Source organism: Dendrobium catenatum, unplaced genomic scaffold (assembly GCF_001605985.2).
Source record: "Dendrobium catenatum unplaced genomic scaffold, ASM160598v2 fragScaff_scaffold_1067, whole genome shotgun sequence".
In the NCBI taxonomy this organism is placed as follows: domain Eukaryota; kingdom Viridiplantae; phylum Streptophyta; class Magnoliopsida; order Asparagales; family Orchidaceae; genus Dendrobium; species Dendrobium catenatum.
Window position 1 is genome coordinate 540,718 of NW_021319529.1, and position 27,524 is coordinate 568,241.

Here is a 27,524-nt window from a genome sequence, read left to right on the forward strand (position 1 = left end):
TTAATCGTTCTAACAAAGTAAAACTTCACATTTTTTAGCATTAAAGAATTTTCTAAGGCTTGGAACAGATACTCCATAGCTATTATAATTATAAAAAGATGAGGAGAAATAGTATCCCCTTGCCTGAGACCTTTGTAAGACTTGAAAAACCCATGGTTTCTACCATTAATAATAACAGAAAAGAAGCAGTTCTCGACACTATTTTTAATCAAAAGGATAAAATCTTGACTAAAACCAAACAAATCCAGAACTTTATATAAAAACTTCCAATTCAAATTGTCATACGCTTTAGTGATGTCAAGTTTAAAAATAATATTACCACCAGAAACCTTAGTGTTAATATCATGCGTAAGCTCCTGAGCAAGGAGGACATTGTCACTTATGCATCTACCCTTAACAAAACCAGTTTGATTTAACGATATAATTCTCGGCAGTAAATTAGTCAAAACTCTTATTACAAAATAAATTTAGTTTAGGAATTAACATTAATTTATTCCTTGATTTAACTAACTATAATAATCTATAGGCTGATTAGGCATCTAATCAACAACCTTTTTTCGCTATATTTGCATTCCTAGGAGTTAATGCACGAGGGCTACAAGTGATACCTATTAATTTATCAAATTTTTAATTGTAATTGAAGTTGAATTTAAATTAAAAAATACACACTAGAATTGGTTTTGTTAATCATCAAAACCTTATTGCCTAAGAAAAAATTAAATTAGTAAATGTTATCAAATGCAGGAGGTGATTAAGATCTTAAGCTTGAGATTAATAATATTGATGTATATATTAGCTCTAATTGCATGATACTTTATAAAGAGAATAAAAAATTACAGGAATTTTAAATCTTTGTTTGGTTTAAAGAAGTTGAAAGTGATGAATAAAGATTAAATTGGTAAAAGAATTGAGTTTAAATAAGTTTCACCCACTTATTTGGTTGAGGGGTCATTATGGAAAACATACACATTTCTTTTTGGTTGAGGGGACATTAAGGAAAACTTGCACATTTTTTTGTTGTTTGTTAGATGAGGGATTGAAATTTGGTTTCTTAAGAGGAAATAAGTGAGTTATAAGAAGCATCTACTAAAAAATATTTATTAATATTTCCTACATAAATCTAGTAATCCCTATTATCTGTTCAATAGTTTGACTGATTACTACTTAACTAATGTCACTATGGTTTTTAACATTTATACTTGTTTCAATATTGCCTTGTTTTGCATTTTGGCTTTGGTCTTTGCAAACGATCTTAATAACTGAAGTCCTATTACGATCAACAGATATATCCAGCCCTTGGTATTTACTTTTTTATTTTACTGTAAGTTTTCTTGTAGTTCGATCAATAATCCCACAGTGAGCTTCTTCAATGCTTTAAGGTGGATCTTTTTTGGGTGGTGGTTCATGGCCCCCCGTTGCATTTTCTTTTTTATTATAATATTAGTAGTGGGTTCCTTGGCTCATTAGGTGTTTTTTGACTTAATGATTGTAGCTCTTTAAGCAGTAGAGAGCTTTTAAACTCCTTAAAGACTTGTAATTTTTTTTAGAAATTAACACGCATGCCTCTTTGCAAGGTTTACACCCCTCCCCACCTCCCCCCCACCCAAAAAAAAAATCCCCCCAAAAAAAAAAAAAAAAAAAACTCAAACTTGCAATTGCAATGAGAGAAAGTGGTTCTGAGATATCGATATCGTTATGCATAAGTCTACTATTTTTCTTAAGAACAACTTGAAGAGAAAGGCAATAAAAAATGGAAATTAAATCTATAGGATGTCATCTTATATCATAATCAGGAGGTCCAATCAACATTCATGGGAAGATATATAGAAGGGTCTCATAAGATTTTAAAGCTTTTTTTTTGTTGGGGAAGTAAAATACATTGCGAATATAAACAAAAAAAGAGAAAATACATCAGAAAGAAAAAAAAACACTGGGATTTAATGTGAAAAAATCTTAAACTGGGGAAAAAACTTTGGAGCCACACTACATCAAGAAATTCACTATAAAAATTTAGAAGAAATAGTACATATTTATATTCTCTTTCACTCTCTCTTTGTTTCTCTTCACTCTAACACTATTCTCTTGCTAGAACAAACAAAAAGAAACACAATTAAACCACCAAGGGATGCAACCATTCTTGAAAAACGAGTACGAAACTATTAGCCCATCTCATAGCGCCAGGTTTTGAGCACCACGACACTCAACTTTATTTCTCTTATCTGCCTAACAATGCTGCAGCACTGGGGTCTGAAGCACCGCAGTGTTCCCTGAAAGCGATGGGGTTTGGAGTGCCGCATTACTCTTATCTTTTTCTCTCTCCTAACAAACTATATAGTGTCATAGTACTCGGGTACACAACACTGTATAGTTGCATGAAAAAAAAATCATTTGCAAAGCATCGATCTAAACCCAAGCAGGGAGAGGACCCCCCAACGAGCTCGATAGATTGAATTCAGGCGAGGCAGGAGTACAACTCAATTGATCAACACAATCCGAATCCACACAGAACTAACATTATTAAGATAACCCCACAAAAGCATATATATATATATATCAGCTAGAGATGATATTAACATTGTGAATATAATTATGAAGAAGCTAGAGAATCACAAGATTTGGGAAAAAATCCAATAAGAATCCATAATGATCAAATTGTCAAGTGGCATTGGAGTCTCATATATCTCAAAGTCAACTTCCTACTCAAATAATTTCAAAAGTTTCTTTTGCAATGCAACCAACAATCTCAACCATCCCTTGCATGAAAACCTCCATCATGATTAAAGTATTCATTCACTGTTCACCAAATTGTGATTGAACAAAGAAAGGAGGAAAAAACAAAGAGTACATATCATACTTATATCATCCACATGCTTCACTGACACTTTTAGTGAGAGAAAATGCATGCATGCAAAAAAACAAGCTCACATCAGCTTCCACGTGGATGGTTATGATGATCTATATACAGTGATGGGGGCTCATATAAGAAAACGCTAGGATGACACTTTAAGTTGTCAGTGCTACAATAATGGAGTCCAAGTATGGTGATTGGTCACAATCCCCTTCTCAGACTTGTGCTTGTTTTTGTTTCTTCTTTGGAGTATAGCAGCCTTTGGGAAGAAAAAAGCTTACCATGTTAGGTCTCTTTCTAAAGCCATATTTTAACTGGACTTGACTTTTTAACTGCATCAACTCCTTCCTGGCCTGCCCGTGATTTCACTTTGACAGCCTTCACGAGATAGGAATAGGAGAAAAAAAGAATAAAGAGAGAGAGAGAGAGAGAGAGAGAGAGAGAGAGAGAGAGAGAGAGGTATGCACGTGAAGGGTAAAGAAACATTGCATGAGGAAATTATTTAAAGCAATAATGAGAATGGAATCAAGATGGAGAGGAAGGCAACGGGCCAGGAGAATCCTACGCTTTTGTTTGATGTTGTTTGTGTTTTTATACATTACAACCCACATAGGCTTAGGTTGGTTGGTGGGTGAGCATGGTTGAAAACCCCCATCCCATCCCGAGTTCAAATCCCCTCTACTAGGGCCTCGACTCTTTAGTGGGGCAAAATAGATGTGGGCCCGATGCTAGTGGGTGGCCTTGTTAGGTTCAGCCAAAGGATTAGTTATGCCGCCAAACGCTCCCTTTGGAGTGACAGTGGGCAGATACCCCCGTTCAAAAAAAAAAAAAAAAAAAACCGTTAAAAAAAAAAAAAAAAAAAAGACTTCATACATTACAAAAGAAAAAAAAAGACGGAAATTAGGTATTAATAAAAGAATTCTGTGTCGTCTGGTGGAGAAGTTATTAGAACAAATGTGAATACGAGTCTTATTATACACACAGATCTACCCACGTAATAATTTCACTATTTAAATGCACAAATTCTTTATTGAAATTCGTTCTTTGTATTACTGCAAATGATCTTCGTGTTTTTCTTAACTTATGGTGATATTTTGTTTTTGTGGCTTCACAAATATCCATGGTGGCAAATGAAGCACCTTTCCTCCACTGGAGTCTGCACTAAACTAAGAGAAATAGGAGTCCTCAGTGAAGAATCATCAAAATACAATGCCTTTCTTGCATTATTAGTGATTAATTAAGCAGCCTTCATCATTGCATGCAGTACTCTGTCATATCTTCAATCAAATTCCCTGCAAGAAACTAACAAATAATACTCAGGGCTTGTTGGATTATGTCTTTCATAAGTTTCTATAACCAACTAGATGTGGCCTTGCTGATGATCTTTTTGAAGGAATGAGGAAATGATGGTAATTCACTTGTTAATAAAGATTTTTATGAAGTATTTAATAAATATGAAAGGAAATTCTATACTTAAATGAATGATTTGAAAGAATATTTATATCTCGGGCCAAGCTCTTCAAAGCTATCCTCTTTGTTTAAGCTTCTTCAAATACAAAAGGTTTTGTTGTTGGAGCAATAAGTCTTTCACAACATTATTAAAGTTTTTAAAGGTAGACATACTATCCATAGAGCCAACTTTACTTGATTCCTTTGACAGGTGAAAAAAAATAATTAAAAAATTTGGTCTCCATTAATATCATAAGTGAGGTGCATGCCCAAATAGTTGTATGCTATTGAGGAAAGGGGATAAGTACTCAGTTTTTTGTAATGAGGGAACTCTAGATGGATGAATAATAAGCAAAATATGGAACTTTTGCAAAAGTGAGGTGGCAATTAAAACGTTTTACCTTGAATTAGCAATTGACAAAAATAATATAGTATTTGGATACCATTTATTATTATTTTTTTTATAATTTGCCTTCTAGATGCATGAAACAACCTAAGTTTATCTTATTAAAGCTTTTCTTGACCTAAGAGGACCAACACTACAGGAAAAACAGTGAAAACCGGCGGTTTGAACCGGCGGTTTAGAGGCCGTCGGTATTACCGACGGCTACACCGGCGGTTACGCCGTCGGACGATAACGACGGCTTAATCGACGGCTTAGCTACGATAAACCGTCGGTAATACCGACGGTGTCTAAACCGCCGGTAAACCGCCGGAAACTACGATACCGGACGGGTAAGATATAGCGAGTACAAAAACAAACAAAGCAGAAGCTCGGGCTGTGAGAAAACAACACCCAAAAAAGAAAGAGCAGAATAGTCTTTTTCAGCTCAATCTTCCTGTAAAAAAACTGAAAATAATAGAAATAGTAATTCGAATTTGAACGAGAGAAAACCTTGCGGTTAATATTTTAAAATTTTTTAAGTTAAATCAAATATTTAGTTAATTATTAACTAAGTTAAATAATGAAAATTAATTAATATTCATTAAATTAATTTCAATTTTAAATTAAATTATTTTAAAATAAATTTTAATTATTAAAAAATAGTTTAAAATAATTTCTTAATTAAATTTTTTGAAAATATTGGAATGAATATTTAATTAATATTAATTAACTATTTAATAATATTAAATGTTTTAAAATTAATTAATTTATGTAAGATACTTTAACATATTTTTAATTTGAAATTAAAGATTTTAACATTATAGAAATTTATATATATTTTTGATTTTATATTTAATTTTTAGAAATTTTTTAGGATTTAAAAGGTTTTAAAATAAATTTTAAATCCTATAATTAGTCCTGTCGGTGGTGGCAACGTGGAGGACACGTGGCGAGCACAGATTTGTCTGATGAGAATGTGGAGGCGACGCCAATGGTTGGCGGCAGTAGTCAAATATGCGTCGACTGCAAATCACGTCACGCGGTTTACTAATCCACACAAGCAAGGATTCAGGCTGTTGATTTCATGCGATTTAGATTAACGACTTAGATCGAGCCGGACTGCAGGCAGAACTAAGGGATCAATCCAGCTGTTAGATGAAATCGCAGAATAACCGAATCTGAATCATTGATCGTAAGATCAATAGTTCATATTTTACGTAACATAAGGGTTACGTAAACAGAACCCTAATTAAGTAAAATGGCTCGTTCGTAAGATATACTCAATGAAATTTAATAAAAAATTAAACATAGATTAACTTGATGAAGAGCATCTATGCAGAATCAATTTTAAAGCTTAAAATGTGCTTTTTGAAATGCTATTTAAACACAAGTGTCCTAAGCTAGGGTTTAAGATTTTACCTAAGTTAATGGATTGTTTGACCCGTTTAATGGCTTATTGTATTTGTAGACTGTCCACGCTCCATTTTGTAGAAGACCCCTTGAGCTTCTAAAGTCTGCATTGAACGGTAAGGCTCCTTTGATGGATTTAGCCTAGGTTCGTCAGAATATCGTTGCCAACAAGGTTTGACTAGCAGGATTTTAGTTGGGAAAGGTTGAGAGATGTCTGGAAAGCTCAAAAGAGCTGAGGACTTGGCTTGAGAGGCTCAAGATGGTGAAAGAAGGTAGATGGCTTGAATGAGAGCTCTTGGAAGGGTTTTACCCTATTTAAATGTCCCCATGTGGTTTGGATGGTCTTGATTGCTTTAGATGGACCCCAGGATACTGCCACCTATCCATGGAGTAGTTGGGAGCAGGAGGAATCAAGGATAAAAGGACATCATAGGTGGAAAGTGTCCTTTATCCCCATGTGAAATTGTTGGAGTGTTTTGGACCATTTGATCATGATCCAAGGGCTAACAGAGACTCTAGGAATGTTTTAGAGTGCTATCTAAATAGTTGGAGCTGAGTTGGCATGGGCTTGGAGGTAATTTGGGCTTATTTGACCTAATTTGGCTGCTCCAAAGCCTTGGTTTGACTGTTTGACCAGTCCACTTGCCATGTAGAAGCTAATGTGGCGTGGTGGAAGGCTTTGGGTGCTGGATTTATGGTTTGAAATGGAATGGATTAAGCTTAAGAGGTCATTAGACCCTCTTTGACCACTCCTAGTACTTATGTTGATTGTTTGACCAGTCAACATGACACATGGGATGGTGAGTTGGCATGGCAGAATGCCTTGAGGTGATAGAGTAAGTTTGGAGAGATTTGATGCTTGCAAGTTGGAGCTTGAATGCATGAGAAAGGATTTAAGCTGCTTTGACCAAGTCTTGATGTGTTGACTTGGTCAACTTGGCTTGAGTTTGACCCATATTGAAACAAAGAAGGTTTAAAGTATTGAATGGAGTATACTTAAAGTCTCTTGAGATAAATTGAATAGAAGGACATGTGGAAGATATGATTCGACTATGGGTTTGGTTTTGATTAAGTCAAAACTCAAAGTAATTTAACTTCAAAATAATTTGAAAATATTTGGATCATATTTTGAAATGGATTAATTTGAGATCTAGATTAATCATGGGTATGGGTAGACCCAGGATCTGAATCAGTCTTAGTGACCTCATGTAGAAATGAGGTCAACATGTTGACATGCATATTGCTCCTTTGTCATACTTTAAATTCAGTTATAAGTTTTGGTGACCTGTTGAGCTTTTTAGCTCATTATATATGGTCAAATGATTTTAAATCAGGATAGGGGAGTAGGAGTGTGAAGCTGGTCAAGATTCTTTATGTTCTATTTTTTATTTTAATAATTCTTTTATACTTAGTTATGATATGATTGTATAGATTATGAGCAGTGCATATAAGTTTTAGAAAATAAATATAAATGTTATATTAATGTTTAGATCAATAGTTTTATTTCTGTTGCTGTTGATATTGATAAAAAAAATTAGTTTTCTCTTATTGTTATTCATTCAAAGATAAAAAAATAATTTTTCAAATTAAATTCTAGGGCATTACATCATTTTTGCATTGTTATAATATTAAATTATACACTAATTTTTAACATCAAGTTCTCCCTATCTTTTACTTAGGGACTCCTTTGAATAAAGGTCATAATAAATCATTTTATTTAATATCCTAGTTATTTTTATTAATAATAAACTATCTACCTGAGAATTTAAAATGCTATATATGGAAGCTAGGCTGATTTTGATTAAGAGTATTTTATGTTCTATTCCCATCTATCTCTTTCAAACTGTTAAGCACACTCTCTCCATTTGTGACAGACTGGAGATAGCTATTAATAAATTCTTTTGGGATTCCATTTCTAATTCTAAAAAGTTGCGTTGGTCTACTTAGAATGCTTGTAATAGTCATATTTTGGAAGGGGGTTTGGGTTGTAAACTTATTCATGACTTAGTGAAAGTTTTTTTTTTTAAATTATGATGGAAATTTAGGAAGAAAGACTCCCTCCGGGCAAATTTTATCAATAAAAAATATTGCAATAATAGGCATTTGACCTATTGCTTTTATAAGCAAGGTAAATCTCTAGTGTGGAAAAGATTATGCAATATTAAAAGGTCTGCTAAATGTACCATTCAATGGGGAGTTGGTAAAGACTCACATCACACTTTCGGCAGGATAATTGGTCTGGTGCTAGGTCAATTGACTCACACTTCAACACTTATTCTACCTCCCCATTGAAAGTGTCTTGGTTAATTAGTAATGATAATTTGTCTAAGGATCTCCTCCTCGACTTTATTCCTCAAAGATTGGATATTCTGGTTAATATTCTTATTAATAGTAATTGTAATGACCAAATCTTGTTCAAATTATCTAAGGATTGTGATTTTAGTGTTAATAAAGTGTGACATTTTTCATATCTGAAAAAATTAAAATTCCTATATTTGGTAAAATTTGGAACTCCTATGTTCCTTTTAATTCTTCTTTGTTATCTTGGAGAATTTTATGAAGCTATATTCTTGTTGATAGTAGGCTCCAAGAAAATGGTTTGTCTTTGGTCTCTAAATGTCAATGTTGTTATCATATTGAGACTAATGGTCATATTTTTTGAACGCCCTTATCATTACTAAGGTTTGGCTTACCTTGGAAAAAGGATTGCAAATAAAAATTGGGTTTAATAATAAGATTATTCTCTCCATCTTAGTTGGTTGGTTTCATAATAAAGTTAAAGCACAATTTTTATTATCATTCCTTTATTTTCTTTTTCAATTATGGGGGTAAAAGAAATAATAATAAGCTTAATGGTGTTCATATGTGTTCTCAAAGGGCTTCAAGTACCGTGACGAGCAAAATCCAACAGCTCTATAAGGCAAATGTTTTATCTCACAAGCTATTTAGAGAGAGGAAAGGTAGTGTACTTTTTTTAAATAATTATAGTGAGAATACTTTTTAGGCTATATCTATTAAGTTTATTAAGTCTTCTAAGCCTTATTTTGATGAATTAAAACTTAATATTCATGGTTATATTTTGAGCACTAGATGTAGCTATGGTGGCTTGATTCGTGACTACAATGACAAGTTGATTAGTTGATTTTCTTCTAAATTTCCTACTTGTAAAGCCTTAGCAACTGAGCTGCATGCCCTGTATTGGTTTGAAGCTTTGCGTTGATAACAACATTCATAATTTTTGGGTTGAAATGGATTATAAAGGTATGCTTTCACTAATTTCTATCAAGGAATGTTTCAATGATAGTAACTTTTATATATTTCAAAAAATTCTAATTTTACTCAGTAATTTTAATTATAGTGCTTCATATATCAAGAGGGCTGGCAATGCTTGTGTGGAATGGCTAGCCAAGGAAGGAATCATGAGTAATGGTTTTGTGCAATTCAGTATGTTAAATTCACGAAGAATCTTGAAAGGAAAAAATATTTCTTAATGCTTATGGTGTTCCTTATATCAATTAATTTTCTTTGGACGTGTTATATTTCTATTTCTCCTTGGCTCGTTAATTTATTACTATGTTGGCATTAGGCCGTTTCGCTATCCTTTCAGTGGTATGGAATTTATGTGCTTTAGTGTTTACCTTTTTGGATTTGTGCCTTGTTTTTTTGGCATGTCATTGGTTTCTCTAAGATATAGATTCCTGGTTAGGTTCTCTGATTTGGTGTTCTACTGCATTCATTTTTGGAGGTCTCGTGTTTCCCTTTTTTGGTTGAATTCTCTATTGCTGGATGGGTGGCCTCTTCGTAGAGGTTGTGGTTATCCTTAGGTTTGTTTGGGTGTGCTTCGATCATTTTTTGGTGGGTATGTTTTATGTTGTGGAAACCTATTGTGGTGTCTTCTTGTGGAATTATTTGCCTCCCTTGATTTGGTGGGATTTTGTTTGTTGGGTGGTTGTTGTTGATTATGTTCTGTTCCAAGTGGGGTTTCTGGTCCCTCTGCCGTCTCTTCTTTGTTGTGGTTGAGTCTCTGAGGCTATTAGCCTAGCCTTCTATTGTTGGTTCTCATTCTTAAATCAGCGTGCATCTTTATCGCCTTATGTTCTTCTTTTCCTTTGGATTTAATTCTGCATCCTTTTGCTTTGCTATCTTTTTTGCTATGTTGCAGGTTGTGTTGTTTTCTAACTCTTTTTTGCAGATCTTCACTTTGAATATTTGAGAGCTTAATGGATCTTTGAAGCTTGGGTTTATTTTTTGGGTGTTGGCTGGTGCCTATCATTTTATTGCTCTTTATTATATTTAGATAGGGATCTAAAACTCTATAGGTTTCTTCTTCTTTTGATTGTAGCTCTTTGAGTAGTTAGTGAGCGGTCGATCCCTCTAAAGATTTGTAATCTTTTTTTTGATTTAACACATAAGCCTCATATGACTATATATTACATTAACCATTATCTCTTGCATGAGCTACATCAAATTTTGATAACAATTCTCTCCTCATTGTTGATGCTTCGAAACAAGGTGTTGGGATCTTAATTCATCTAAGTGGAGATAGTCAACCCCCTTCAAGAGAAAGAATGGAGCTTTATCACATGGGCTAGAAATTTTGAAAGAAATCCATAACTTCTGGTAGTGACACAATAGAGCCTGCAAGGGGAATGCAATCTGCCTACCTAGGTCAATGCTCAATTATCTTTTAAGAGAATGACTTTAAGTTCTTAAAAGAGGAGACTGCGAGGAGTAAGTTTTTCCCCTCTTCTATGAGAAATATTTATACCCGAAGAGGAAAAAGAGAAATATTTTACAAATTTTTAGAATTTTAAACAACTTCATTTAATTTAAAAAATATTTTTAATATTTTTATAAAAAATTAAAAAGGCGTACAAATAAAAAAATATATAAAAAGTATAGTGTTTCAGAAAAAAAAAAAAAACTATGCTCTTTTCCAAAAAAAAAAAAAAAAAAAAAAAACTGCACTTGGCAAGCGTGCAACACAAGCCAATGGCAATCGGATGGTTGGCCTGACACATTTTAAACCCAATTTTAAGCCAAGGCAGCCTTTTTCAACATTTTTAGGGTCTATAGGATCATTTTTTTATGTTTTAAAATTTTATGAAATTAATTAAAAGACCAAATGTTTTCCAAATATTATTTACTTATAATTAAATTGAATAACTCAATAAGACAAATCCAATGAGACCAAGATCAGTATTTTTTGACATATGAAAGAACTTAAATGTAATTCCAAAAAAAAAAAAAAACTTAAATGTTAAATGATTTATGATAAAAAATAAGGATCGTTTGATGGAGCATTATAGAATTTTGGTTTAATTTATCAAAATACTATAACTAAATTTTGATTCTCTACATGAAGGGGGAACTACAATCGAAGGCTAGAGAGAGTTTGGAGATTTAAAGAACTTTAAGAGCTCTTCTTAATGATCGACGTCAATAATAATTACTAGCCACTATCAGCATTCGACTGTTGTTGCTTGACTATCGTCATCTGCCCCCTGAAATCCAGCTTTCATAGTCCATTTTTCATCATTAAACTGCCATCATCAAACCATTATACTCCGAGCATCGTCATTCGATCATTATTTTCCAACCATCTTTTTGCAACTAACATCTTCTATCTATTGTTATCATCCAACTTTTACCCCCATAATCTCTACTACAACTATACAAGATCAAGTAAGTGCATTCAAATTCATAATCCCATCTTCACTAATTGCATGGAAGAGTGAACTTCTATAACTTCAAGTATGTGGTAGATTACTTCAACTAATTCAAGTCCCATGATTTTTTTTCCGTATATTCTTCTCTTTAATCTTGAGAGTCTTGGATATATTTACTAAGATAAAAAATAAATCTCTCTCTCTATCGATCGCTGCAAAATTTTTATAGCACATAATAATAGTGAAATAGTAATTTCTTAAGAAAAAAAAGATACAAAAATAAATGCAAAAAACAATCTTTTTCAAATTTTATAATATTGATTTTAAGTGAATTAGATGTATGTATATATAGGTAATAAATAATTAAAGCAACTCAAAATAACCCATTGAATTATGAATTCATAAAATTAATGACTAGCGACACATATTTTATTAATTTTATCACATATTAGGAGTACTTCATTGTCTTTATTCCCTTTTTAATGGTAGTTCTATAGCAGCCAAAAATTAAAGCAGAATCCAACATATCTTATATATGAAAAATTATTTCGTTGTTTGGACTCCAATCACGTACGCAAAGACGTGCGAATTTTTTTCTTTGTTTTGTATATAGAGTATGTACAATAGAAAGAACATACATGTATTTTCGTATGATTGAAATCCAGATGAAAAATTACGTCATATTCCGTACGTAATAATCTCTCCATATATATAAAGTACTGTCATAATCTATATCATAATAAGATTGATATTAAGTATAAAATGATGATTGATAAAAGATGAAAACTATGAACTGAGGATGAAATCTACAGAGAGAGAACTGGCCCTTCAATTTAATGGGAGAGATTATAATGTGCGGTGTTCGAACACAGTGAATCATTCGATTTTTTGACTGTGAATAGTAAAAGTACAGTTACTATTCACCATTTCGTTTTTGCTGTTTACCGTCACAAAATCGAACAGTTTCTTACATTCAGACTCCGCATATAATAATCTTTCCTTTAATGGCGGCTTGCAGTTCTTTGTTGAGCTGCTGGCATAAAGACGTAAAGTGAAGCTACAGATGCTGTGATGTGAAGTGTTTGGGTTAGGCTGTCGCTGATGGGATGGGGCTATCATTGCAAGTCTGAAATAAACGATCTAAAACAAGCACATACGTAAATATATTTCAAATTTCCAGCAACATGGGCAGAAGAGCATCACAGCTTTGATTTCTCAAAAGAACTATATAGAAAATAGCTTCGTATATAGAGCATGAATAATGCATGAGAACTAATTTGACTATCTTACTGACTGGATTCTGATCAAACAATAGATAGGACAACATGTGATCTCTTAAAGATCTTCTGTTTTATGTGGAAAAGAGCTTATCTGATATAAAATGATGAATAATGTACAATATAATAATAAGTATAACAATAAAGAGTTTAAATATTATAATTAAATGTCAAGTTAGATAAAATAATAGCCAACATTCATGCAAGAGGAGAGAGAAACTAATATGTTGTCCTGAAGCTATATATTTATATAAATAAAAGAGAGAGTAGCAAATGTTAAGAGTTTTTTTTGGATGATTATAGCATTTTATAAAATTAATTGTGAAATTATTGTAAGAAAAATAATTTAGGCTTTGTTTGGGAGGGATTTTTTTTCTGCTTCTTAAAATAGTTTTTTAGTAAAAAAAAAATAATTTTGGTACTAGAAAGCTGCTTTAAGAAGCATTAAAAAATTGTCCCAAATGAAACCTTAGCAACTATGGTTGCAAAAGTAGCATTTCATCATAGAAATAATAATAATAAAAAAAATAAACTGCAAGAAAGAAATAGCTAAAGATAATTATGATTACCGTATGAAAAATAAAGTAGTGAGAAAACAATCACAACCAAACTCTTAAGTATCATATTCTTATCATACCCGAGAAGCCCTAAATATCTTATATATGTCCAAGGGAAAGTGAAATAAAAAAAACGGAGATGATAAATATTAAAAAATTTAGTGATTTACATATATCATACTAAAAGATTTTCTATAAATATTTTTCTTAAATGACCAAGCTTACCTATGCACCTTTGTGCTTAGACCTAAAATAATGTGAATGCATTGCATCAAAATGGTTCACCATGGTTGTTGATGAACCAAACAATTGGTTTTTTCATTCTTCCACTCTCATTTTTCTCTCTCCTTTTCTCTCTTTCTTTTTAAGTTCTCTCTCTCTCTCTCTCTATCTATCTATCTCTCTTTCTCTCTCTATCTCTATTTCACTAAAACACTAATATTTATTTGCAATCAAAATTTTTTTTTCTATGGAACATCATCCATTGCAAATCTTGTGATCGAGTATGAGAGACGCAATCATCCATCACTAAAGCAAGTAAACATATTAATGATGAGATATTTATGTGGAAAAATCATTTGTAACTAATTTTATCATTTTTAATTAATTCAAAAGAAAAATATTTTCATCACTAAATAAAAATAAAAAACTTGGGAAACTTACTCCTAAAGAAAAGTAAGTAATTGATACAAAAATTAGATAAAAAATATCCAAGATCAAATGATCGGCTTTTAAAACTAATCAACCATAGCATTCTAAGAATTTAACAACACTCTAGTGAAATATGTGTAGGCTCTTATCATAATTTTTCTTTTCTTTTTTTTGCTTTAGTTTGATGATAGCTAAAGTATATTATAAAAACAATATGGTTGTCATCTTCATATTTGATAGTCTCATGGATTAAATTTTGATATTCTTAAATTATTAATACATTGATTATCATTGGGTTGAGTTTTTGGAGAGGGAATCTGTTAATAAAATGACTAGATTGTGGCTTAAAAGTAGGTGGTGACAAAGTGGGGAGAACAATCTCTGATGGAAAACTATCTTCTTAATATGCTAGCTAATTCAAAATGATTTGGATCATTAGGTAGCTCTTGAGCTAATGAAAGGGTTGAGTAGATATCTCTTCACTGATTTAATCAAATGGCCCTTTGAAGGACAAGATCTAAATGTATCAAAAAGTGGGTTGCTTTATCATTGACATTACTTTAAGTGTAACTTTTATATGTACAAAAAATGAATTCTCATGCCTAAATAGTGACAATATGTATATAACATAGGAATATTTTTAACACTATTTTTTGAGATTAACCACACTCATTAATTAATTAAAATAAAACTAGGGAACTGTCAAGTGACATGTATTTCAATTAAAATTCTAGAAATGGATGGTTTAGGCAATGTAATAGCTAGAGCATATGCCCAAATATGCATGCCAAATTATGAACCATTAGTAAATTTCAATATTACTTAAAAATAAGGGCCCTAGGATAAGAAAATGATTAGACATTTAAAAAAAGATGAAATTTTAGATATAGTTTGCTATTTCTAATGAAAGACCCCCTTAACATTGAGGATCAATCAAGCTAATAATAAAGCTAAATAATTTTATGCCTTTTCAAATGTCAACAAAATATTTTTAGGATTAAGTTCGTAATAAAAATCCATTCTTAAGAGCAATAAAATTGTAGAAAATTCTTGATAATGATCAATGGAGGTGTTCATCCAAGAAATTTTTAATAAGGGAATGCTAAAAGAGAATACCAAAACTATTAATATTTCATTGACCCTTAACATGTTCTGATCAAGCTTTCTAATTATATGACCACATATCCAATTATGTTAACAATTGTTTTATGAAATTGATCAAATAATCTCCATTTTTGTAAGACACTTGGCCATAAAAAAATGAATGCTAACTTCTACATTTTCATTTGAAGAAAAAATGGCTGAAAAAAAAAAAGAAAAATTTTGAGCTAAGCCCCTCTCATCTAACTTTGAGCCCTAGTAAAATTTGGATGGGATTTCTCCTTCTGCTAAAACTAATTGGGAAGAGGGGGAACTTCACTCCTCTAAGGAACAACATTGCAATGAAACTTTTAAAGATTTAAATTCCAAAGTTTTACATTTTGATGATTTTGCATTGGTTATTAATAGGAAATATCATAATATATATAATGATATTTCTACTACTTTAAGAATTACTAGATCTATGGCTTCTGGCAAATTGGTTTTTATGATCATTACTATTATCTAGAATATTAGAGGCATTGGTAAACTTGACACTCGCTCTCTTTTGCGTAATTTGTGCATAATCCACAAAATTTCTTTCCTAGCTATGCTTGAGCCCATGGTTGATTCATCTAAGATTTTAATTTGTCAAAGAAAATTAGGGTTTGATTCTTCTTATAGTAAAATTTGCAATATAGGAAAATCACTCATTATCGGCGGTTTGTTCCAGCGGTTACTAGTAAAGGAGAATCATAATACTATGTTATGTGTTGCAGAGATGAGGATGCTTAGGTCTACCTCTATCTTTCTTAACATAATTCAAATCTAATACCTCAACTTTCCTTAACGGGTCATCAGAAGGCCTCTGTTTAATGTGACCAAACCATCTAAAGTGACTCTCTCTAATCTTATCTTCCACTGGAGCTACTCCAACCTTATCACGTATATGCTCATTTCATATCATATCTCTAAGAATCAAGCCACTCATCCACCCATGCAAAAACAACTTTATAATTTTATGGTGCTGAATGTTGGCCATTAAAAGAGAAGCATAATACTAAGTTAAGTGTTGCAGAAATGAGGATGCTTAGGTCTACCTCTACCTTTCTTAACATAAGTCAAATCTAATACCTCTACTTTCCTAACTCGGTCATCTAAAGGCTATCGTTTTATGTGACCAAACCATCTAAGGTAACACTCATCCACCTGAGCACCCTCATCTCTGCAACACTTAACTTAGTATTATGCTTCTCTTTTAATGACCAACATTCGACACCATAAAGCACTGCAGATCTCACCACCATCTTATAGAATTTTCCCTTAAGTTTGAGGGGGACTTTTCTATCACACAATAAGCCCGATTCATTCCTCCATTTCAACCATCCAACTTGAATTCTATTGATAATATCCCCTTCTACTTCACCACCACTCCAAACAATAGATCCAAGATATCTAAAAGGTATACTTTTATTAATGACTTGATCGCCCAAAGTCACAAACCCCTCACTAGGTCTATTACTACTAAAATTGCACTTCATATATTTAGTTTTAGATATACTCAAGCTAAAACCTTTAGACTCTATGGTTGACCTCCATAATTCAAGTTTACCATCAACTCCCTCTCTAGTCTTATCAACAAGAAGAATATCATCAGCAAAAAGCATAAAATAAGGTACATCTTCTTGCAAATGTATAGTGAGAACATCCATTACTAATGTAAAAAGATATTGGCTTAAGGCTGATCCTTGATGTAATCTAATCGAAATAGCAAAAATAACTTCAAAATAAAAAAAAAACTAAAAATGCAAACCTCGGAGGCCAGTTTTGTGCACAAGCGGGGAGAGATCTTCGGCCTTGCAGTGGGGGCGAGATCTTCATTTGGAGGACCTTTTTGGCGGCCAGAGGGACCTCATCGGCGACCGGAGAGCACATCTCAATCGCAAGAGGGCGGAGGAGATGGGGGCGAGCGTCGTGTAGGAGAGAGAGGAGCAGGTGATGAAATGAAATGGAAGGCTCGAGACGGCTTGTTCTTAGGCATTTTCTGGCGGCATTCTGGCGATTTAGACCGCTAGAAATAATTTACTCAACACCGATGGTTCAAGCTGCTGGTAACATGCTAATAAGATTTAATGCCGACAGGTTAACAGGATGTTTCTAGACCGCCGCTATTTTTGGCGGCTTTAATTTACATAACCGTCGGTTAGACCGCCGGTAAAAACCGGCGGTCACACCGCTGATTAAGCCGCCGTTATTACCGACAGTTTAAGAACCGCTGGTAATTGATGAATTTCATATAGTGTTGATTATTTTGGAAAGGCTCTTTGAAATTATATATTATAAGTGATTTTGATCAAATTTTACTTTGTAATTTTTCTATTTATAATATTTTTGTTGTGGGTTCTATTATTGTTTATGCTAAATATTCCAAAATTGAAAGAATAAATTTGTGGAAGAAATTATAGGACTTTGCCAATGTTTATAATGGTCTGCAGTTTATTGGTGGAGATTTTAATATTGTATATATTCTAAAAAATTAGGTAGTCCCCTGCCTAATTGAACTGTTATTAATTATTTTAATAACATGATTCTTGAATTTGGTCTATCTGATATTGATTTTAATGGTCCATCTTTTACTAGGTCTAATGACAAAGTTTGAGAAATATTAGATATAATCATGTTCAATAATGATTGGTTAGACATTTTTTCTAATACTTATGTGAAACGCCTTAGTAGGACTGCTTCAGATCATGTGCCTCTACTTGCCAAAATTAATTTGCTAAATTTTAATGATTTTTATTCTTTTTGTTCTCAAAATATGTGGCTTCAATCTCATGATATTTACAATACTTATAGGATTAATTAGATTGCTCCTTTTTTGTTTAGATTACCCTAGTGCACTCATTTCTTTTCCTTTAAAATTGAAGAGGCTAAAATAAATTGTTAGATGGTGGAATAAATAAGTGTTAGGTAATATCTTCTTTAACATATTAAAAGGTGAGGAAGAGGTCATTCGTCTTGAGAATAATTATGTTTCTAATCATTGTGAGGTGAATAAGGAAACCTTGATCAATGCCAAAAACATTCTTTTAGGCCCCTCAAAACAAAGAGGGGGCTTTTCGGAAATAAAATGACAAAATATAAACATATTTTTTGAAATTAAAAGGAAAACTAAATATTTTCATGTTCTTATTAACAAAAAATCTAGATCCTTCAACAATAAAATCAAATTGGATTTTGGTTTATGGATTGATGACCAGGATGTTATTTGTGCTTTGGTTATTTCTCACTTTAATACTCTGATGGGTGAATCTAAGGATGTAGTGAACATGTCTAATCCTCATATTATTCTTGTGCTTATTACTGATAAAGATAATTTTAATTTCTCTAATGCTCTTGATGAATTGGAAATTCATAACACTCTTATATCTATGAATATGAACTCTATTGTGGGTCCTGATTGATTTATTATTTCCTTTTAATAAAAAATATTGGCATATCATTAAAGATGATTTATTTAAAGCTATTTAGGATTTTTTAAATGGAAATAAATTCAAAAGTTTTTAGTTAGTACTTCCTTAACTCTAATTCCTAAATGTGTTAATCCTTCTAACTGGAATGATTTTAGACCTATCAGCCTTTCCACTACTTTTAATAAGATCATTTCTAAGATTTTGACTTTTAGTATGTCTGTCATTTACCTTAGAATTATTTATCTGAATCAAAGTGGTTTTGTTAAAGCTAGAGATATATCAGACAATGTTTTGCTTGCTTAGAAACTTATTCGTGTTATACACAAAAAAGTTCCTAATCATAACTTAATTATCAAATTATATATTACTAAAGTTTATGATATTATAAATTGGTCTTTCATATTTTCTAACTTGCAACTTTTGGATTTGATGAAAATAATAGAGCTCTCATTAAAAATATTATGGAAAATATTCGTTTGTCTATTTTTATTAATTTTAAGGCTCATGAATTTTTTCAAATCAGGTTAGCATACCAGGTAGGGGGACCCTTTATCTACGACTCTTTATATTATGGTTGCTAAATATTTATCTAGAGGTTTGCATTATATTTTCTCTAATTTTAATAGTTTGGCCTTTAGAAACTCTGGATCTTGCAATACCTCCCTTTTATGCTTTATTGATAATATCATTATATTTTGTAATGGCTCCAAAAAAGAATATTAAAAAAATAAAGCTCTTTCTTATTGTGTTTGAAAAAGAGAGTGGTCTCAACTTTAGTAATAATAAGAGTACTTTCATTGTGGGGAAGGGTATATATGCTTTTGAATAAAATTAATTGCATAAGTTCGATAACTGGTTTCAAACATCAATCCCTTCCTCTTTATTACCTTGGAACCCTTCTACATAAGGGTCATAAAAGAACTTTTATTTTTGATAAAATGTTTGCTAATACTCTTATAAAGTTATCATTATGGAAATATAAATTTTTATTTATGGTAGCTAGACTAATTTTAAGTAAAAGCATTTTATGTTTTATGCATATTTTTTTGTTACAACAGTCAATCCTACTCTGGATGTTTGTTCTATATTGAAAAGCTTATCAATAATTATTTTTTTTGGTTCTACTAGTATTTCTAAAAAAACATAATTGGTCAATATGGAACTCTTATACATTTTCTTCTAAGGAAGGTGGTATAGGCTGAAAATCAGCCATCAATCATATGATTAAGGATTTTCATGTAAGCTTTGGTGGATTAGAAGTTTAGAACTAACATCTCCTTGTGGGCTAATTACATGAATTTGTAATATTGCAACAACAAGTACCCTAGCCTTTACACTTTCAAAAAGGGTTAATCTTTTGTTTGGAATAGAATATGTAAAATAAAATAGTAGGGGAAATTTTCTATTATTTGGGGGTTAGGGAATGGTGCTTCCATCATTTTTGGTTGGTAGGATGATTGGATTGATTTTTATTCCCTTGGCTCTTATTTTAACACTCTTTCTATCTCTAATATTAAGGTTTCTAACTTCATTATAGATGGTAGGTGGTGTCCTAATCTTCTTTTTGACCTTCTACCATATAACATTTGTCAACAAAATTTTTGATATTATTTTAAATCAGAATGGAAAAGACTATCCTATTTTTAAATTTTCAATGAATGATGATTTTAATTTCAAGGAGGCTTGGAATTCTTCAGTCTGCATATGCCAATTAATTTTTTTTTTTGACAAAATTTAAAATTCCTCCACTCCACTAATATTTCTTTATTTTATTGGAGAATCCTTAAAGGCTTTGTACATGTGGTTAACATATTAAAAAAATGCATTTCTATGGTGTCTACATGCCAATGTTGTCACCATATTAAAATATTGAATCATATTTTTCTGATTGGTCATGTTGCTTCTAGATTGTGGGCTACTTTGGAGAATTCTCTATCTGTGCGATTTAATAATATTTCTAATACTTGCATCTCTTTTCTATCTAATTTATTTGCTAATATAGCTAAAGGCCATATCCTCGTGGTTATAAATATGTTGGTTTTTTTGGCTTTTGTTCTTTGAAAGAAATAATAATAAGCACAATGGTATAAAAATGAGCTTTCAAATAATTGTTACCTATCTAAAAAACAAGATTCATCTTCTTTCAGTTCTAACATGATTAAGCAAAAACACTTTAAAAGTATTTTTTCATACTTTGCTTAATTTAATATTTCCTTTGATAATGTGAGCTAGAGTGTTACTTATAAGATTATTCATTGGATTAAACCTCGTAAGGATCAAGTTAAACTCAACATTGATGGTTCTTCTTCCCATCATGGTTCTAGTTGCGGTGGTTTAACCAGAGATTATAAAGGTGTTCTCTTACATGTTTTTGCATCCCTATTCCTTAAATGCAATGCAATTTTTGCTGAATTGAGTGCTTTATCTATGGGCATTAATCTTGTATCTCTAAAAATATAAAGAATATATGCATAGAAGCATGTTCAAAAGTTATTATTTCTCTATATCTTCAAATTACTATCATAATGCATTACTATCATAATGCATTACTTTCCATATCTTTAATAGAATTATATCCTCTTTATCTCATGTTAATTATATAATTTCTCATATAAAGAGAGATGGTAATGTTTGTGTTGATTGGTTAGCTAAAAGAGGTATGACTCTAGTTAACATATAACAATTTAACAAAGATCATTCTTTTGAATGTTGAATGGTATGATGAGACTTAATGCATTGAATTTCCCATATATCAGAAAATAACCTTTTTTTTTGGAATTTCTCTGGTGTTTGATTCTGTCAGCTCATGCTATAATTCAAAATAATTTTTTTCACTTTTCGTTATTTTTGTTATTTGAGAAGGTTCTAAGCCCTATCTTTTCTTATTTTCTGATCTTTATTTATCCCTTGGTTTTTTATTAGATTTTTCTCATGTTTTATGTTATTATATTGAATTATCTACCTTCCTCTCATGTCTCCTCTTGATGGGTTTTTCTTCCAACATTTATGCTTATTTGGTGGGCTTGAAGTCATCTGCTATTTTGGTTGTCTATATCCTTTGATGTTGGTTGGACATGTTTTACCTAATTTTCTATATGATCTCTATGCATGTTGCTAAATTATTTTCATTTTAACACTACCATTATCAGGTCACAAGTCCTAGATGAGAAAAGTGGAGGATTGTGTTATATAGCCGACAACCAGTATAAAACTTGTTGAATGATAATGACATGAATTATTTAAGGAATTAAGTTAATGCTAGGGCGTCCCCTGAAAGCGACGAGCTATGGCAAAGAAGCCTGAATACAGTGACAAGTGTGTAAGGGCCACTACACCAGTGCTCGGGTGTAGTGTTAAAGAGGTGAGGATTCTCACATCAAGGATGAATGTGAGCAAAGAAGCTAGTTCATGAAATTAAAATTAGGATATGAACTTGGAATATAGGTTTCCGTAGAGAAAAATTAATGGAATTAATATATATTATGATTCATAGGAAATTAAATATTATGTGCATTTATGAAACTAAATGGGTTGGAGAGAAGGTTGAGGAGATTGATAATTTAGGTTTTAAAATTTAGTATTCGGGTTGGAGTCATAATAGAAATGGTGTAGGTGTGATTATAGATAAGATTTTGAAGGATAATATTATAAATATTAATAAAATTGGAGATAGAATTATAGCTTTAAAAATTATTGTTGATGCTAAGACTATTAATATTATAAGTGCTTATGCTCCTCAATTAGGTTTGAGTATGACTTTAAAATTAAATTTTTGGAATGATTTAGAAGAATTAATACAAAAGATATCTCTTGAAGAAAAATTTTTTATTGGAGGAGATTTAAATGGATATATTGGTAGAGAATAGATGATTTTAAAAGCATTCATGGTGGCCATGAGTTTGGAACGATAAATGAAGGTGACATGACAATATTAGATTTTTATTTAGCTTATGATTTTTTAATTCCTAATACCTTATTTAAGAAAAGGAATGAGCATCTCATCACTTATAAAAATAGATATAATACAACTTATATTGATTATTTTCTTAGATCGTTTAGATTGTAAAGTTATTATGAGTAAAAATTTATGTACCAAACATCGATTTTTAGTATTGGACTTTAAGATAAAAAAGAGGAAAATAAAAAATAAAGTTAAATGATATTCTAGAATTAGAGGAGGTATTTAAATAATATTACCAAAAATATTTTTGAGAGTAAGATTTTATATATTAAGATTTGTTTGTGTATGAGGATGCTAATGCTATGGGAGAAAAAGTGGCTAGTGATATTAAGAATATTGCAAAAGATGTGCTTATAATTTCAAAGGAAAAAGTTCTTAATAGTAAAAATAGTTGGTAGTGGAATCCAATTGTACAAGATAAGATTAAAAATAAGAATATTTGTTATAAAAATTGTGATAATTAGGAAAGATATAAAGAAACACATAAGGAATCTAAGAAAGCAATATGCGATGCAAAGACCATAACTTTTAGTGATTTATATAATAGATTAAACACCAAGGAGGTAGAAAGATATATGTATAAGTTAGCCAAACAAAGATATATGAGTAGTAAGGATTTTGTTCAAGTGATGTGTATTAAAGATGAAGATCAAAAAAATACTTTTTTTAGAAAATGATATTCAACAAAGGTGGATGAGATATTTTGCTGAACTTTTTAATAAAGAATGTGAAAATATAATTGACTGTAGTGACCTTAGCATCCTAAATGAAAAATAAAGATTTTTATTTTTATCGATATATTAGTAAACCAAAGTAATAGGCTTTAAAGAAAATGAAGTGTGAAAAAATTGTTGAACCTAATGATATTCCAATAGAGGAGTGGAAATGCTTAGGAGATGAAAGAATTTCTTTGTTTACTAACATTTAAAATACAATTTTGAAGACCAAAAAGATGCCAGATGAGTGGAGAATGAGTGTGTTAATTCATATTTTTAAGAATAAAGGCGATGCATAAGATTGTGCGAATTATAGAGGAATTAAGTTAATGTATCATACTTTAAAACTATGGAGCGAGTTTTATGGAGCATAAGTTGCAGTATGATACTAATGTTTCTCAAAATCAATTTGCATTCATGTTGGGTAGGTCAACTATGGAAGCCATACATTTATTAAGAGGTTTGATGGAGAAATATAGAGAAAATAAAGAGGATCTACATATAATATTTTTTGATTTAGAAAAAGCATTTGATAAAGTTCCAAGAAAAGTGCTATGGAGAGTTCTTGAAAAGAAAGGAGTTAAAAACGCTTATATTCAAATCATTAAAGATATGTATTCATGAGTTATTACTTGTGTTCAAACACAAGGTGGTTTGACCAAGTATTTACCTATTTCAGTTGGGTTACATCAAGGATCAACCTTAAGCCCATATCTTTTTGCTTTAGTCATGGATATTCTCACTAGACATTTGTAAGAGGATGCACCTTTGTGTATGCTTTTGCTGATGATATTCTTCTTTTTGATAAGACTAGAGAAGGAGTTGAAGGTAAACTTGAATTATGGAGGTCAACCTTAGAGTCTAAAGGTTTTTGCTTGAGTAGATCTAAAATAGAATATATGGAGTGTAATTTTAGTAGTAATAGACCTAGTGAGGAGATTGTGACTTTGGGTGATCAAGTCATTAATTAGAGTACATGTTTTAGATAACTTGGATCTATTGTTTAGAGTGATGGTGAAATAAATAGGGTTATTATCAGGAAAATTCAAGTTGGATGGTTGAACTGTAGGAATGCATCTGGCTTGTTGTGTGATAAAAAAGTACCCCTCGAACTTAAGGGAAAATTCTATAATATGGTGGTGATGCCTGCATTGCTTTATGGTGCTGAATGTTGGCCATTAAAAGAGAAGCATAATACTAAGTTAAGTCTGGCAGAGATGAAAATGCTCAGGTGGATGAGTGGCTTTACCCTTAGAGATAGGATATGAAATGAGCATATACGTGAAAAGGTTGGAGTAGCTCTAGTAGAAGATAAGATTAGAGAGAGTCACCTTAGATGGTTTGGTCACATAAACCGACGACCTTCCGATGACCCGGTTAGGAAAGTAGAGATATTAGATTTGACTTATGTTAAGAAAGGTAGAGGCATACCTAAAAAGACTTAATTAGAAAATATTAGAAATGAACTTTCTCTATTAGATTTAAACGAGAATTTGATTTTTATTAGGGCACAATTGAGAAAAAGGATTCATATAGCTCATGACCCCATGTAGCAGGATAAAGGCTTGATGTTATTGTTGTTATTCTAGCCTCCTTGCTTTGCACCTCTGACTGGATTATAAAGTCTCGTGTTCTGTTTAATTAGTTGGTGGGTTTGAAGTCTTTTTCTTCTTTGGTATTTAGTTTTTTTGTTGTTTGTTGGAAGTGGTTAATCTGGGTCCATGACTGATTTGTTTTTAAATGAAGGGCTTTATTTTTTAATTCCCTTTTACTTTTTGAATGAGATTCATGTTTTATTTAATTTTATGATCATTATATATGTTATTTATCCTTTTAGTGTAAGGTTTCCACTCTATGTTTGTTCTTTTCCATAAAATATGGTTGAGAGTTTTATCTGTTTGTCTGCTGCATGGGGTGAGTATGTGTATTTTCTTTTGCTTTTAAGCCTTAATTGGTCAGTTTTTTAACTAACTTTTGTCCTGTTTATGTGAGGAATTCAATTGTAGTTCTTAAAAGGGATTTAATCAGTTTGAATGATGCTTTTTTGAATGGATTGCTCATTGGGTTATGCTAATTTGGGGGTCCACCCTTCTCTTTTAGTTGTCTCACCAGTCCTGTGTTGACTGTTGTTTCCTTATAATATCATTGTTGGCTTGGATGTGTCCACCTTATCTCTTGGATGTCTCCGAAGGTTTAATCACATTATCTTTGTTCAATGTTGTTGCTATATGTTTGATTTTTTTTCAAGTTGTCATTTTTTTCTTCTAGTTGGGTCATGGATGAGTGTTTTTTGCTTCTGTTGCTCCTGCTAGTTGGACTTTTTTGGTGCTACTTTAGATGGAGTTTTTAGGTCCTACTGGTTGTAGTTTTTTTTCGTTTTGTTCTTAATAAATTTTTTGGGTTTGGCCCCCTAGTCTACCTTTTTTCTTTTTTTCTTGTATCTAGATAGGGATCGATATAACTCTTTAGGTTTTCTTTCCCCTTTTGAATTTATCTCTTTGAGCATTTAGCGAGTTTTTGATCCCTTTAAGGACTTTGTAACTATTCTATTTCTTTTCTCCTAGATTTGTGATAGGATAAAAATTGCCACAAATTTTTATAAATCATGATACTTACATTCTTTCAAGACACAAACCTTGCATAAACATGTCTTTTATTAGCTCAATAATATGGCGTGTTGAAGTAAATTACAAGAATTAGTAATATAATTTAAAATGTTAGTAGTACACACTTCAATTAAAAAGTGTATACATTTGTTCTTATGTCCCACCCTCAAAATCATAAATTGTCTAATACATACATTCTCAGTATGTACATATAAGTATGTTGGTGTATTTGTAATAAAGCCCATATAATAACACTTCATTTATGTAACAACCCATATTTTGACCCTGCCAAATAAATTTTTTAGGAGTTGTTATAAGTCTAAATCACAAATCGTCTTCTCCATAATATATATATTATAGTTCTTTAACTACACTATTTTTTTCATAATTTTTTTAGCATTGGTGAAAATCCTTAAGAAATTGATATTTATCGATATAAGTGGAGGTTTTGGGCCGTCAGATGTCTGTGTTGCAAACATATTTCACAAAAAAAATTTAAATGAAATGAGCTATCTTATGAATATTTTTCTATAATTTTTAAAGTCTCAAAAAGATTTATATGAATTTTCAATGGAAAAAAGAATAAATTATATTTATATTATATATTATTATTTTATTACAAAATATTTAATTCCAATAACTAAAAAATCCTTAAAGCCCATTTCTCTTAATCCATTCAGCTAATAGAGACCTTACATGGAAAAATTAAAGAAAAATGGAAAGGGAGGAAAAGGAAATTTAGGATTTTGAGGTCGTGCAGCTATTTTCTCAAGTTAGTACTATTGAGAGATTTGCTCGTTTCATTATAAAGAATAATTATCCTATTTTTATTTTAATAATTTTACGTCTTTAAAATTTATTTGATCAAATTTGTATTTTCGCTACCAAAAAATAAGGATTATTTAATATTGGTAAAACATTCACTTCATAATTTTTTATATGCTATAGAGGTTAAGATTATAAACATTTTGAGTATTTATTTAAAATTTTTGGTGAGGTGATTTTGAAAAAAGCTGTGACTTTTATCAATTCAAAATTTTATTTTGAAATCTAAAAATAGTGATTTAGTTCAATTAAAGCTTTATAATATTATTATACATGATCTTTCATAAGTTGTTTACTTTTTTAAAATGTGAATTTATGCTTAATAGAGCTTTTAGTTGCCTACCATTAAGATATTTTGATACTTTCTAAATTAAACACAATTTTATTTTATTTACTGCAATACATTAGAAAGAAATGTGTATATATGATTGAGTAATAATTAGTTGCTATATCTATTATAGTACTATAAAAATAATGTGTATGTGTAAAAGATTGGCTGACTCATTAGTTGGAGATTGATTGATTTATACGGGATGGTAGGACTACTATGGTTGGGTGTTATCCTCTACTGATATAATGATATAATGATTAGGAGTTATAAGGAGTTATTACTATAT